Source organism: Cricetulus griseus, assembly GCF_003668045.3.
Source record: "Cricetulus griseus strain 17A/GY chromosome 1 unlocalized genomic scaffold, alternate assembly CriGri-PICRH-1.0 chr1_0, whole genome shotgun sequence".
Taxonomy (NCBI): Eukaryota; Metazoa; Chordata; class Mammalia; order Rodentia; family Cricetidae; genus Cricetulus; species Cricetulus griseus.
In genome coordinates this window covers 62,670,976-62,684,433 of record NW_023276806.1, presented here as the reverse complement: position 1 = coordinate 62,684,433, position 13,458 = coordinate 62,670,976, and the positions used below count along the sequence as shown (strand labels likewise).

At 41.7% G+C, this 13,458-nt stretch overlaps 1 long non-coding RNA gene and 1 other non-coding gene across 4 annotated transcripts in view; one reads left to right on the top strand and one right to left on the bottom strand.

Annotated features, from left to right (window-relative positions):
- LOC113833127 overlaps positions 1-13,458 on the bottom strand; it is a 183,307-nt gene that overhangs the window by 165,196 nt on the left and 4,653 nt on the right. The window lies entirely within an intron of this gene.
- LOC113833144 lies at positions 2,991-3,122 on the top strand. Its single transcript, XR_003480697.1, has one exon. It is a non-coding gene; the product is annotated as a small nucleolar RNA SNORA68 (small nucleolar RNA).

Here is a 13,458-nt window from a genome sequence, read left to right as displayed (position 1 = left end):
GGGGAGGAGGAGGAGGAGGAGGAGTTGCTGTTGTTGTTGTTGGAAGCACTCTAGCATTGCATGAGTGGTTAACACTGTTTCCAGAAGTCGTAAGACTTCAAACCAAAATCTCACTGCCAGGAATTGGCTATCCTCCTATGAGTTGTTGTTTGGGTAGCACCCAGAATCTCCCAAAACAATAGTGGTTATTGTATTTGCTCTGGGATGCCCACCTAAACCAGATAATACAACCCTATTGCTAAAGGCATCACACACTCTTGAATCAGGACACTGGGAAACTACATATTTCCTCTCTGCTAGCTAGCACTCACAGTGCCAGAAAGTTTATGTAGAGTGTCAGGGGGTGGGGAAGTCATGAATAGTCTGTGTGTTTCAATACTGAATTGCCTGGTGAGATATTACCACTGGTGCAATAGTGGTATGAATGTTCTGAAGGTAACCAACTACTCTGGCTTGGACCTGAGTCCTGCTCCACTGGAGGAAACACATGAATGAGACTGGAATTTGGCAAAGCCTACAGTTAGGGAAATCACAGACCCTGTCAGGCAATCTACAACTGATTTTTGAAAAAAGGATATGTAGCTAACGTCCTTTTAAATATATATGTTTATACCCATAGACCAGGGCAGCTTCCAGTCTTGTTCAAAGAAGCCTCTTTTAGCAGTGGGCGACTCATAATTAGCAAAAGCATGGAGAAGTGACTCATGAGTGGGCGGCACCACACTAGGTATCTATGTCACCCACTCTGAGGCCCAGGGACCACCATGGAAGAGGGGGTGGAAGAACTGTGGGAGCAAAGGGTGGGGAGAAATGGGGTGCTGTCTTCTGGATGTAACGTGGCTACTTCTGTGGGATAATGAAAGAAAAGAGGAGAAGGGAAAGAAGTAGGAAAAGGAGGGAAAGAAAAGGAGAGAAAGGAGAGCCATGACAGAAGGAAACTAGTTGGTAAGGAGAGGCATCAGCAGGAAGGGAAACAGGTAAGTAGCAGAGTGATCACAGTACATTGTATTCAATATTATATTGTTGAACATCTAATTAATTCTTTAATTGCATAACAGGTGACAATAATATAAAAAGTATATATTTTATATGAAAGTAAAAATGTTTACCCATTCTTTCCATAAACAGATAAAACTGTTTAAGCCAGAAGGTTATAAAGGAAGAGTATCACATATGGTCGACCTAATAGAAATCACCTCAAAAGACCCTACTAGAACTACAACCTATACAAATAGCCTCCTCAACCTTACCCCAAAATCCTTCTGCAAGGGCACCTGCATAGCAGCTGTACCCTCCTTGTTAGTAAACGTTGTAGCTAAATATGATTACTTCAAAGTATCTTATACAGGGAAAATGGCAAGTGCCATTTGTGCCCTTGAGTCTCCACTGACCGTGACCTTGCCTTGGTCACTAAGAGGTCAGATGCCTGCCTCGTGGCAAGGAACCAATCAGAAGTTAGCTGGTGGTGCTATGCTTTACAGCTCTGGGTGTGCTTTACGGACAAGTGCACAGCAATGACTCACAGAGCATAGCAACCACCCTGGGAGGGCCTATGGGCCATAACAACTAATTGGCCAATCAACACAATCGTGAGTCTGTGCGTACCCCTAGACACTCCCTTTACGCTGCCCTACAAGATCTCTTGGCAGCTGGTTCCAGCTGTCTTTTCTAGCCATCCGCCATGGCGGGTGGGTAAAAGACCCAAGCTAACATGGGATTAGCTCATTAAACAACAATAAACAATAAACATGCAGTTTGCAGCAAGTTTTCAAATCCGCCTGGTGATTGGGGTGTCCGTGGTCCTAGGCTGAGTCCCCGGAGGCCTGAGTTTTCCGGGGGTCTAACAGTTGTCTGATGGGGAACAAGGATGCTCTGAGGGAATGCTGATGATGGAGGGTCTCTCCAACGTAACCGCCCTGGCTCACTACACCTGACAGATTCTACTGTAGTTTCAGATGATAGCTCTATGGAATCTCACATTTAGTAAGGAAGGCAAATGTTTCTAACAGCTGCAATTGAGTAGCATGTGTGTTGACACTCATGTCATCTAAAATAGCATGTAATTGTCTCCCCAAAAGTTAATAATTAATACTACCCCCAAAAAAAACCTCTTTCTCTAAAATACAGAATTTTTAAATATTAAAAAGAAAAATAAATTCCCAATTTGAATAACTCCAAAAATATATCTTAGAAGCTCATTTTTTATTTAAAAATTGTGAACTAAGCTAATATAATGCCAGTTTGAAGTTGGTTTTGGACACAAATTTACAAATATAACAATTGTCCATGCCAAAAAAAGAGACATATCTGGAATATTTGTCATAAAAAATAAAAATAGTAACTCCTGAGCCCACTATTAACCATGAACTATATGGTAATATTGATTATATTGTAATACCACATAAAACGAAACCATGTCATGTATAGATGTTTTACAACATATGAGCAAACTTCAAAATCACAATGTTCAGTGAAAATTTTATAAAATATATATATGATAAATATAAGATCTTTATGGAACAATAAATACCAAATTCATGATACTGGGTACCTTGGAAGGAGTAGAGAAAATGAGACTGAGAATCTGACCCAAACATCTCTGAGTCAAAATGGCTTTTGTGACTTCTTTTGTGGCTTGTGGCGATTCGCCATGTAGGCCTCAGGCACGCTTCGGGAGTACAAGGTGGTGGGGCGCTGCTTGCCCACCCCGAAGTGCCACTCGCCACCCCTATAGCTTATGCACATCTTCGCACCCAACCATATGGTGGCCAAGTCCCGATTTTGGTCCCAGCCGAAGAAGATGAAGAAGTCATCCCCGGGGAGATAACACTGTGCAGAGCTGCGACCTGAGGCACCACTGCAGGTGAAGAACTTAGCCATCTGGCTGCGCTACAACTCACAACATGGCACTCACAACGTGTGCCAAGAACGCTGGAACCTGACCACTGCTGGCGCAATCGCACAGAGCTGGGAGTACCCGACCCAGACCTTCTGCACCCAACCCAAGAACTACCGCTGTTTCTAGCGGCTGTTTAAACAATGGTGCACACAGCAAAAGGGGCTTTGTCACCTTTGGGGGCCTGTGCGGTAAACCCCAGAGTGAATCAGGAGGTTCCACAGGCCTGGGGGCAGGCACTGAGGTGGGTGGCTGAGGCTGACTTCCTTCTCCCTCCACAGACACAGACATGGATGCCCCGCACCGTGCCCATGCTCACTACATCCACTTCATGAAGGTTCAAGAGATTTCAGAGGGCAAGTGCTGATGGCCAGCTGTCAAACAGTTCCAGCACTCCAAGATCAAGTTCCCGATTCCTCACCATGTGTTGCGGTGCCAGCACAAGCCACAGCTTCACCACCAAGAAAGAGGCTTAACACCTGCTTCTATGTGGGGGGCTTGGCATGAGATCCTAGGCCATGCTTGGCAGACCACAGAGTTAACCTTTACATAGCAGTTCCTTAGAACCTCAGCTCAAGAAAAGAAACAACCCAGTCCTCCACCCACAGGCTCAGTCACTTAGGCAACCCCTTCCTGGACCTCTTACTCATAAACTCTTTACCCTGCCAAACATCCTCTTTGTGGCTTCCTAATATCCTGCCTATACCAACACCTGGTGCACAAACAACCCATTTTGCCCCTCCCCATATCCTGACTATATAAGCTAGCCTGAGAAAAGTAAAGTTTGCCACTTGATCAGAATCCTGTCTTGTGGTCGTTCTTTCTGTGTCTCTTGTCCCCGTTCCCTATCCCTGACTCTCTTGCCCCAGGTTGATGTCCTGCAGGACGGGAGACTTCTAGACCGACTGAATAAAACTCAAGTGTCCTGGCTGGCAAAAAAAAAAAAAAAAAAAAAAAAAAAAAAAATGGCATTTGTTACATGAGTTCCTGTACTTGTATGTAAACCACAAAGTATTACAAAATAAAAACATGTCTCCAAAGACAAGAGTTGCCCATCCAGAGCTGCTCAGGGGGAAATGCTCTGACCAGCTAGTTCCCTGACATATTTGGTATAGCATGCCCCAGTTTTTTACATAAATTTCTCACCACATCAATTCAGGGTGATAGTCATCAGATGAGTCACACAGAGAACATTCTGGCTGTTCTCCAACTCATTCAGGGCCTTCTGCCCATCTTTTTCCTGAAAGGAAAAAATCACTCATTTCTGGTTGTAGAGTAATAACTAGTTAATATGTAAGTTAATGTAGGTTAACAATCCTAGTTTTCATGCTTCACTCCCTAGCAAGGTATAATAAAGAGATTTTTCTGATTCTCACCAAGTCCAGGGTACTAACATTAGTGTGTTTCTGGGTCTACAAGGAAAAAGCAGGCCCAGACCCTAGCTTTTTCCACACAGCACTCCAAACTTGTTCCTTACCTTTCAAATTTCAAGAGGTAAGTAGCATAAAGATCTTTCTAAGAAAAAAAAAGCAAAGAATTTCAAATAAATATTTTGCTGTATACCTAAGCCAAGTTTATTATGATATTGCTCTTCTTGCTATGGCTCCATCATCTTAGGACCCAACTGTTGCTGCTAAAAGAAAAAAAAGGAGGGGTGGAGGAGGCTAAGTAGCCTGGACAGGATCTCAGCACCTTAGCCAGGGGCTGGATCTTACTTTTAAAGATAAGGGAAGAGGTTCTAATTCTCTGGGTTTATTTCCCTGATATATTCAGATGCAATCTAGAAGGCAGATTCATACTAAGCAGAAACTTGATGGTCCACTTTGCTAACTATAAAGAAAAAAAAAACCAATTATCAAAGGATGGTCTCTCCCATTTGATCAATTTATTTAAAAGATATCAAAGGTTATTAGATGAGCTTTAGAGCAAAGCAATTTCAGTACTAATGCTTCATTACCACACTGTGGTAACCTGAAAACTTCAATAAGTTTTCCTGAAAGGGAAGGAACAACACAGAAGTGATAGGTAACGCTTACAAGCTAGGATCATCACTTTATGCACTGTGCTTGGTATAAATTACTCAACATACTATTTATCACTTAATTTTATTCTCATAGCAACTCAATCAATGCTTTATGGTATTATAATCATTTTATTAAAGAGGCAACAGACTCTGAAATGTTAAGTGACTTGTTTTCATTAACGAAGATTTTACATCCAAGTCCATCTGTTCCTTACGCCGGTTCAGTAATTAAACTACAAACATCTAAAGCCAGAGCTGCCTCCTCTTTCTGGACACTGCTGGAAACACTAATTAGCAACCAACCTCTTCCTACCCTCGTTGCAAACACACTTAATTTCTTTGAGGGAACATTGAGAAATAACTTCACTCATTGGCAGTACACTTAATAATTTCCAAGGGTGGATCCCTGCTGTAGACAACTAACCTCACATTTTATTTGGCTTACCACATTAATTGTACTCATTAGCTTTAATTCCAGGTGTCATTTTGTGACTTAGTCCTTAATACATGCCCTATTTGAGGCTCAACATTTACTAATGATTAACAACCATATGTAGCTTTATATTCCTTTTTTGAAAGATCCTATATCCAACTCTCTCTCCTAGCAGCCAGAATTTCTACCCCACTTCCCTATCTGCTCCTGTGCTTCCAGACTCCCCCACTCTGAGCAACAAATTCCATCCAAGAGGATGTCTCAGTAGCAGCCTCCCTGGCTGGTCCTTTATCTACAAGTTGAAATCAGAACATCCCAGATGTTGACTGTCTTAAATCACAAGGTGCTCATAGAAACACAGAGCCATGATGGGTCAACTATTCAATATTTTTTTTGAATTCACAGCCAAAGACATGCCCAAAGACAGTAGGGAAAGTGAGCTCCGAGATCAAATGATATTTTGTTTGGGGTTGAAGCATGAAGGGGAAAATATTTAAAAGTATGGATAGAAAAGCAAGTTAGAAGCATGTGTTACAGGGTTTTAAATAGACTCACTTCAGGTAGACAGAGAAGAAAAGTTCATGAAAAACATGGAAAAGATGAATCAAAGGAGAATGAAAAACAAGTATTTCAGAGAGAATTGTTAGAAATTGGCAAGATGATAAAATGCATTTTATAGAGCAAAAATAACACCAAAATGTATTGTTGCATAGTAGGTAGATAACTGGATAAGTAGCCCATAAACAGATCTACATATGCACACACAGATATATCCTAAAGTGGATATGTAGACTATCTAACACAAAGTTGCTATGTAAAGTACTTGAAAAAGTATAATCAGAGGTTAGGAGATGGTGCAGCAAATAAGAGTCCTTGCTGCACAAACATGAGGGCCTGAGTTCTAATCCTTAGTAAAAAAAAGTTGGATATGGGCATTCACCTCAGCATCAAGCAGAGACAGGAGGATGGCTGGGGCTTGTTGGCTGCCAGCATAGCTCCAGTTCAGTGACATTCCCGTGTCAAGGGAATAAGATTAAAAGTGGCAGATGGGACACCTGGTCTTCTCCCCAGCCTCCATGTGTATGTACATCTACATACATATATGCATATATGATAAACACAAAACACACACTTTTTAAAAGTATATCCATATGGTAAGTGTTAATGACTATTTTTACTACTGCTTGTAATTATTACATGTTACTATGGGAAGAAAATATTCTTCTGGAAATTTAGTGGTAAATAAGTATGACTGTAGGCAAGGAAGAAAGAAAAAAATGTACAGAAAAGTATGTGACTGAAACATGGGAGATATTAAGTAAAGAATTAGTGAATAAATCACGCTTATAAACCTAAGGGAAGCAGATTATATATAGCATTAAGGGACTGTCAATTCCAGGGAAGGGAATTTTGCCAACTCAAAGAACTAGAAAAAATTACAAAAATGAAATCAAAGTCAGTCATAGTGGTGCATGCCTGTAATTCCAGAGTTCAGGAAGCTGAGGAAGGAGGATTGCCATGGGTTTGAGAACAGCAATGGATACATGATAAGACCTTAGTGTTTTAAAAACTGAAACCAAAGGAATGGAATCAAGAGTCCCCATAGAAAAATCAGCTTAGGAAGAGAATAGGTTCTCACACCGCTGAGACCAAAAAAAAAAAGGCGGCGGGGGAGGGGGGGTGCATAAAAAGAATGAAGACTGCAGCATAGGAGGCTGAGGCAGGAGCATGAGTTCTAGGCCAGAGTAAGCTACAAAAGGAGTTCCCAGCAGGTCTCACAGTAGTGAGATCCTGTTCCATTTTTTTAAAGTTTTTAAAGAGTGAAGGTATAGGTGTAAGTTTGTTTGATGGTTGTTTCTAAAGGCAAGCTCTCCCTGGGTGAGCTGCATCAGTGTCACACATGGTAATTACTGCAAAAGGAAAATGCTTGGATACCATCACAGGTATATTTAATCTGTACCTAGTGATGGACCTAGGAATCTACATTGGCCCAGCAGATCCCTTAAAAAAAGAAGGGAAATAAAGAATTTTCCTACCCATTGGTCCTTACTGAGAAAGCAAACTGGCCCCTTGCCTGACCACTGCTGTGACCACGCATACCAAACTAGTAGGGTAAATCTTTACACTCTGAGATAAGCTGAAAATGGGAGACAGATTCTACTTAACACTAATCTTCTAAGATCAGTAAAGCTCTGACACCTTTCCTATAAATTGCAAATATCAAGTGACTTTATCTATAGCTTTTATAATACAACTCCGAAAGTCATGTGAGGAAATTGCTATTTGACTTGCATAGGACTAGCTAACCATAACCTCAGTAACCTACTGGACTTGGCTTGTGTGTGTGCACGCGTGCGTGCGTGCGTGCGTGCGTGTGATTGGGGTGGGTTTTTTTATATTCAAGTAAGCATTCTTCTCAAGACTGAATTCCTAGTGATTTTTAAACAATCCCCCATTTTAGCGAGGTAGTAAAGTCATCCACCAAAAGCAAGGTAAAGAGAGAGGGAAGGGGAAGGAAAAAAAGAGGGAGGCTTGAAAAGGGTAGGAATGGTCTGAAAACCCTACAGTGGTGGACTCAGGAAGGGAGAAAGCCACTGCCAGGCACTGTGCAGGGTTTGAACAAAGTAGAATGTCTGAAGTTGGCAGAGGAGTTAAGGCAGAGTCAGATAACTTTGCTAGCACCCAAAAGCCTGGCAAGAACAGGAAATGGAATAAAGTAACAAAGCTAAAGTAACCCCAGATTTAAGGTTGTCAGGAAGGGTGAGGACATTCAGTGGCCCTTACAGCGGGTTACAGGTACAGAAGACAGAAGCTCTCCTGGGCCCTAACCGTGCATATGTGAAAAGAAGGATAACTTCATAGCCATGTTCCTTAGACAAGGCCTTAACTTTATATATTCAATTATGGCAGAAAAGTGATGCCTTGTTAATAGTGGCAACTTCTCAGATTAAAGGAAACTATGGGGCACACTAGGAGCTCTGGATCAATTGCCTTCACAATAAATCAACCAAGAGAAAAAACGCTTAAACTTTTCAACCTGAAGCTACCAAGAGTCCAAGGACATATAACTTATCTATGGTTCATGTCACCTACAAAACTCCTTTTCAGTCATATTCACTAACCCACACTGGCACCACCATGAAAAGCAAAGCTATCTAAATAAAAAGAAAATACAGATCCTAATAGAGCCAGGGCCTGCAGCAAGTATTCAAAACAAATGTGTAGGAATGTTTCTTGGCACTGTAACTGTAAACAGAATGAGAATGAGAATGGTAATACGGGAGAAGTAGCTGTTGGACTGTGAACAACAAAAAGTAGCTATAAGTATTTTATCTGACTGCCAACTGGAGGAGTGTAAGTATGGAGTGGACAGGAATAAGAGGGACAAGCTGGGTGGAGAGGGAAGTGAGAGGAAAAAATTGAGCTTAGTCCATTTACCATCATTATCTGTGATCTCTCAAAGGAGGTGGTGTGGGCAGCAAAAGGTTTGAGCAGATCTTATCTAGATGAAGAGAGTCATCACACATGGCAGGTCACTCTCATTGTATCTGTAATAAAATTATTTTCTTCTCCCTGCCTTGGGAAATGACTAGTGGGACTTGGTTTGTTCTGCAGTGACAAGCTTGTCTATTAGTGACACCAACCACAACGCAACAGGGTTGAGGCCCGCAATTCCAGAAGTGCAATGATGGAATGAATCTAGGGTATCTATTACATAAAAGCACACGGGGTGGAGCTGACAAACTGAGAAACACTACAGAGACCACATATAACGATGTGATTTTCCCATTGCTCAGAGGTGCTCACTAGGAGCCAGTTGGCACAAAAGTCCAGTTCATTTAGTAACCCATGCATTCCTACTTCAAAACTACACCCACCAGTGGGGACAGTTTTAAGTGCCCTCCAGTATTCTTGGCTGATTGGTTCCAGGACCCAAAGATCTCTAAGTCTGCAGATGCTCAAGTCCCTTATAGAAAGTGACAGAACACTACAGAAAACCTACATACATCCTCTTGTGTATATTTTAAATCATTTCTGGATTATTTATAACACCACATGTAATGTAAATGCTGCATATATACTTGTTAGCACTGTTAGGGATTAATGACAAAAATAAATGAATATGATTGTGTCTGAAATACTTTTCTTATCTGAAATTGAATGTACGGATGGTAACTCATAGAGTCTGACTGATGACTATGCTTTTGCTTTTATCTTTGTCCTAAGTACCTACCATTTGCCAAGTTATATGCCCAAACAACTTTATCAATGCAGCAGTTTTTTTCTTCACACAAAAGCACCATACAGCTGGGGCATAATGTGCAGACCTTTAATCCCAGCACTCAGAGGCAGAGGCAGGCAGATCTCTCTGAGTTCAAGGTCAGTCTGACCTACACAGGGACTTCAGGCTAGCCAGGGCTACATACTGAGATGCTTTCAAAAAGAAAAAAAAAGAAAAAGAAAAAGAAAATAAAGTACCACAGTCTAGGTATGGTCCTACCTTAACCATAGCACTATACTATTTTGTGAGAAGCCAATGTATAATGAACACTGAAAATGGATGAAGTATACAATATTCTATAGAGCACTAAAGAAACTATTAATGTATAAGATTTTGAAACCTAACATCAAATAAAAGTCATTACCAATTATAAACAGTACATGACAGAAATTCTAAAACCAACAAGAAATATGCATATACACACATAAGCACATTCACTAAATTCTTTTCTTTTTCTTTTTTGATTTTTGGAGACAGGGTTTCATTGTGTAGTCCTGGATCTCACCCTGTAAACCAGTCTGGCCTCAAACTCACAGAGATTTCTAGGTCTGCCTCCAGAGTGTTGGGATTAAAGGCATGTGCCACCACTGCCGGGCTCATTCACTAAATTCTTAATGGTAGTTGCTTCTGAGATTAAAATTTAGGAATATGGAGGACTTAAATATGCCTGCAATATTTTATTCATTTTAATATATGTAATATATCTTGAAACAAGTGACAAGATATCTATGTACAGCTACATACAATGTTGGCACACAATTATTCAAAACAAAAATAAAAACATATTTCTTGAAATTAGAATTTCACTCTGCAGCCCTAGCTGGCCTGGAAGTCAGTACACAGACCTTGAACTCGAGGAGATCCACCTGCCTCTACCTCAGAGTGCCAGGATTAAGGGCATGTGCCATCATCACACCTGGCAAAAAAAATAATTCTTAAGATCAAGAGTAAGAGAGTTAGGAGGCTATGCTATGCTGTGTTGATCATTAAGCAGAATTTCAGAGATCACAGCTTCAGAGGTGGAGCAACTGTGGGCGATGACAAGGTATAGGGTGTGGCCATCTGAATGGGTGGCTGATGTGGAGTCCAGGGTATGGCCATCCGAATGGGTGGCTAATGTGGAGTGGAGGTTGAAACCAGTGCAGTGTAAGAAACGAATGATGCAGATGTGTCACCAGCATGGTTGCTAAGATTTTCCAGAACGATGACGATAGCCAGGGTGGAAAGAGAATTGCCAAAGTCGTCACTGAATATGATTATAGGATAAGGAGATTAATTGAGGGGAAAAGTGAGGATAAAGAGGGTGGAGTGTGCCTCAGTGTATGAGTAGTTGTTGAAAGAAGCCCCAGTGGTCAGTGGAAAACAAAAACAAAAAAATAAAACCATATCCATACCACAGCATGGTGGAAGGAGAAAGAAATACCTACACTTGGACCTGCTGAAAAGCATCACCATTCAGGGAGAACACGATTGCAGTTAAGGCAGGAGAGGAGTTGGTTACAAAGCAAAAATCCCATTGAGGTTACTGGTATGACGGCTCAGCAGTTACGAGCAGGGGCTGCTCTTCTAGAGGACCCAGGTTTGACTCCCAGCATCCACATGGCCACTCACAACCATCTGCAACTCCAGTACCAGTGGGACCTGACACCTTCTTCTGGCTGTGCCAGACACTTGCATACATGTGGTGCGCAGATAGTTATATGAGCAAAACAGCTACACACAAAATAAAATGAAAAGAAAATCCAATTGAAACTCTAACATTCTAATTTACTGACCCACAACTATGTGTACAATCATAAAAGAGCAGATTTATGCATACATATAATATATAAACTTGAGTCCATATCGTGGTGTAAATAAAACTTCCAACTGCTGCAAACAAAGAAAAGGGACTACCTAAACAAATTATCAAAGAGCCAAAGGCCAATTGATAAGGTATTCAACCTTGGGAAATAAAGTTGACACAGAGTGAAATGACCTGAGGGAGCAGACTATATGGATTCAGTCATTATGCGAGCCTACCCCTGTCACCCGGCAGAAAGCACTCAGGCAGTACCCTGGTCAGCCCAGGGTTCCATGATTGACTAGTCTCGCCCCACCTCCTACTTATGCTCTCTCTTCCTGCTGTTCCCCTGGGGCAGACAGGACTTCTCCTGTCTCCCTCTTGAGTCCTCTCTGTGTCTCTTTACCTCTGTTCTCCCCCCCCCTTCCCTTTGTAATAAAACTTCTCACTTAAGCTCTGTCTGCCTGGCATGTTTGTCCCCCACCTCGGTTACCCTCGCCTGCCATGAATTCCACCAAGGTTCCCCTCGCGCTTTATCCCTAACACAGATAAAGTTGCAGATATTTTAAATGAATGGGGTAATTTCGGTTCAGGAAATGGTTTTAGTTCTGGAAACAGTTCTTGCTAAGATTCAAGGAATAACTAGAGAGAATAACTGACTAAGAAAGAGACTTGAGGTTTTAACGTTCAAAATGGACCCAGACAAGGGGGAAACCAATACACTGCAACTTCAATCTTTTTAAGATAGAGTTGCAAGAGTGATACAATAGAATAGGAAAACAAGACAGGCCAGGATTCAAGAGAACAAGACTAACTGATATTTTCCAACGTTCAAGTCTTACCTCGGGGCTGAGTTTCTCTGACATTAATACCAAGTAAGCCAAATTCCCTGTCCCATAGCCCTGAAGGACCTCTCTACATGTTGGTAAAACCAGGAAAAGGCAACATATACCATTGCTATTCTGAGGCCTCCACACACTTAACGACATCTTTGTACTGTATGCACTCATCACCTTAGTCTACAGCAGGAAGAACATAGGTCCCTCACACTACATCTTTACTTTTTCTTCAAATTCCTCTTTACTCTTGTCTGGGGACTTTAAGAGTACACTAAATGAAGTCGAGAAATGGGCTGGGACAGCCTCAAAATAGTGCACATATCTAGCCACAGTTGTTTTTATAGTGCTAAAATATTTCACTTCCAAGCATCTGAAAATTTAGCAAACTAACTTTTTTTAAAGTATAAAATTCATCTTGTTCTGTTAAAGAACAAGGCGACAGGACTATGGCACTACTAAACCATGGGCACAAGGAGGAAGGGTCTTTTGGGTTTTTTTTTTCTGTGTGGTGATGGGGACAGAACCTATGATGGCATCATACCTCAAACATTCTCAAGGAGCTCGGCTAAAAGATCCCCACGGGGTGGGACCCCTGGTGAGCAGCCCCAGTCAGCAGGCAGAGTCGAGAACTTGATGCAAACTGCAAGAGGCTTTGTTATTTAGTAACCAGAGCTTTGGGGACCAGCACATAGGAGCAGAGGAGCTGGACCCCGAGCTGAGAGCTAGGGGCTTCTTAAAGGCAAAAACTGCAAATGGATAGGGTCTGGGGTGAGCGAGGGTAACAGTTCTGATTGGCTCGTTTCAGGTGCCTGACTGCAATCTGCAAAGAAAACATCTTAGGCTGGGGTCCTTTAGTTGAAGGCCACAAATTACAGAGTTTCTATGGTTATTTAAGGTCATACAAAGTACAGAGTTAAGTCAGTAACTATACATTTTAAGGGAGATACATTTGACTGATATAAGACAGGGCATGGGGTTGTGTGTGGGGGGGGGCGGGTTTACAGGGTCTGTCAATTATCCCCTAGGCTGGGGAATCTTTACAACCAGCAGGGCACCTTTACAACCAGCAATTAGCAAAGGAATGCTAACAGGAGTGGTGGGCAGTCACCTCTGCTTCTCTGAGAGCAGGGGATCAGGCCTCCTCAGTCATAGTACTCCTGATTTAAGGAGTTAAATTTTCCTTTATAAACTTATTAATTTGA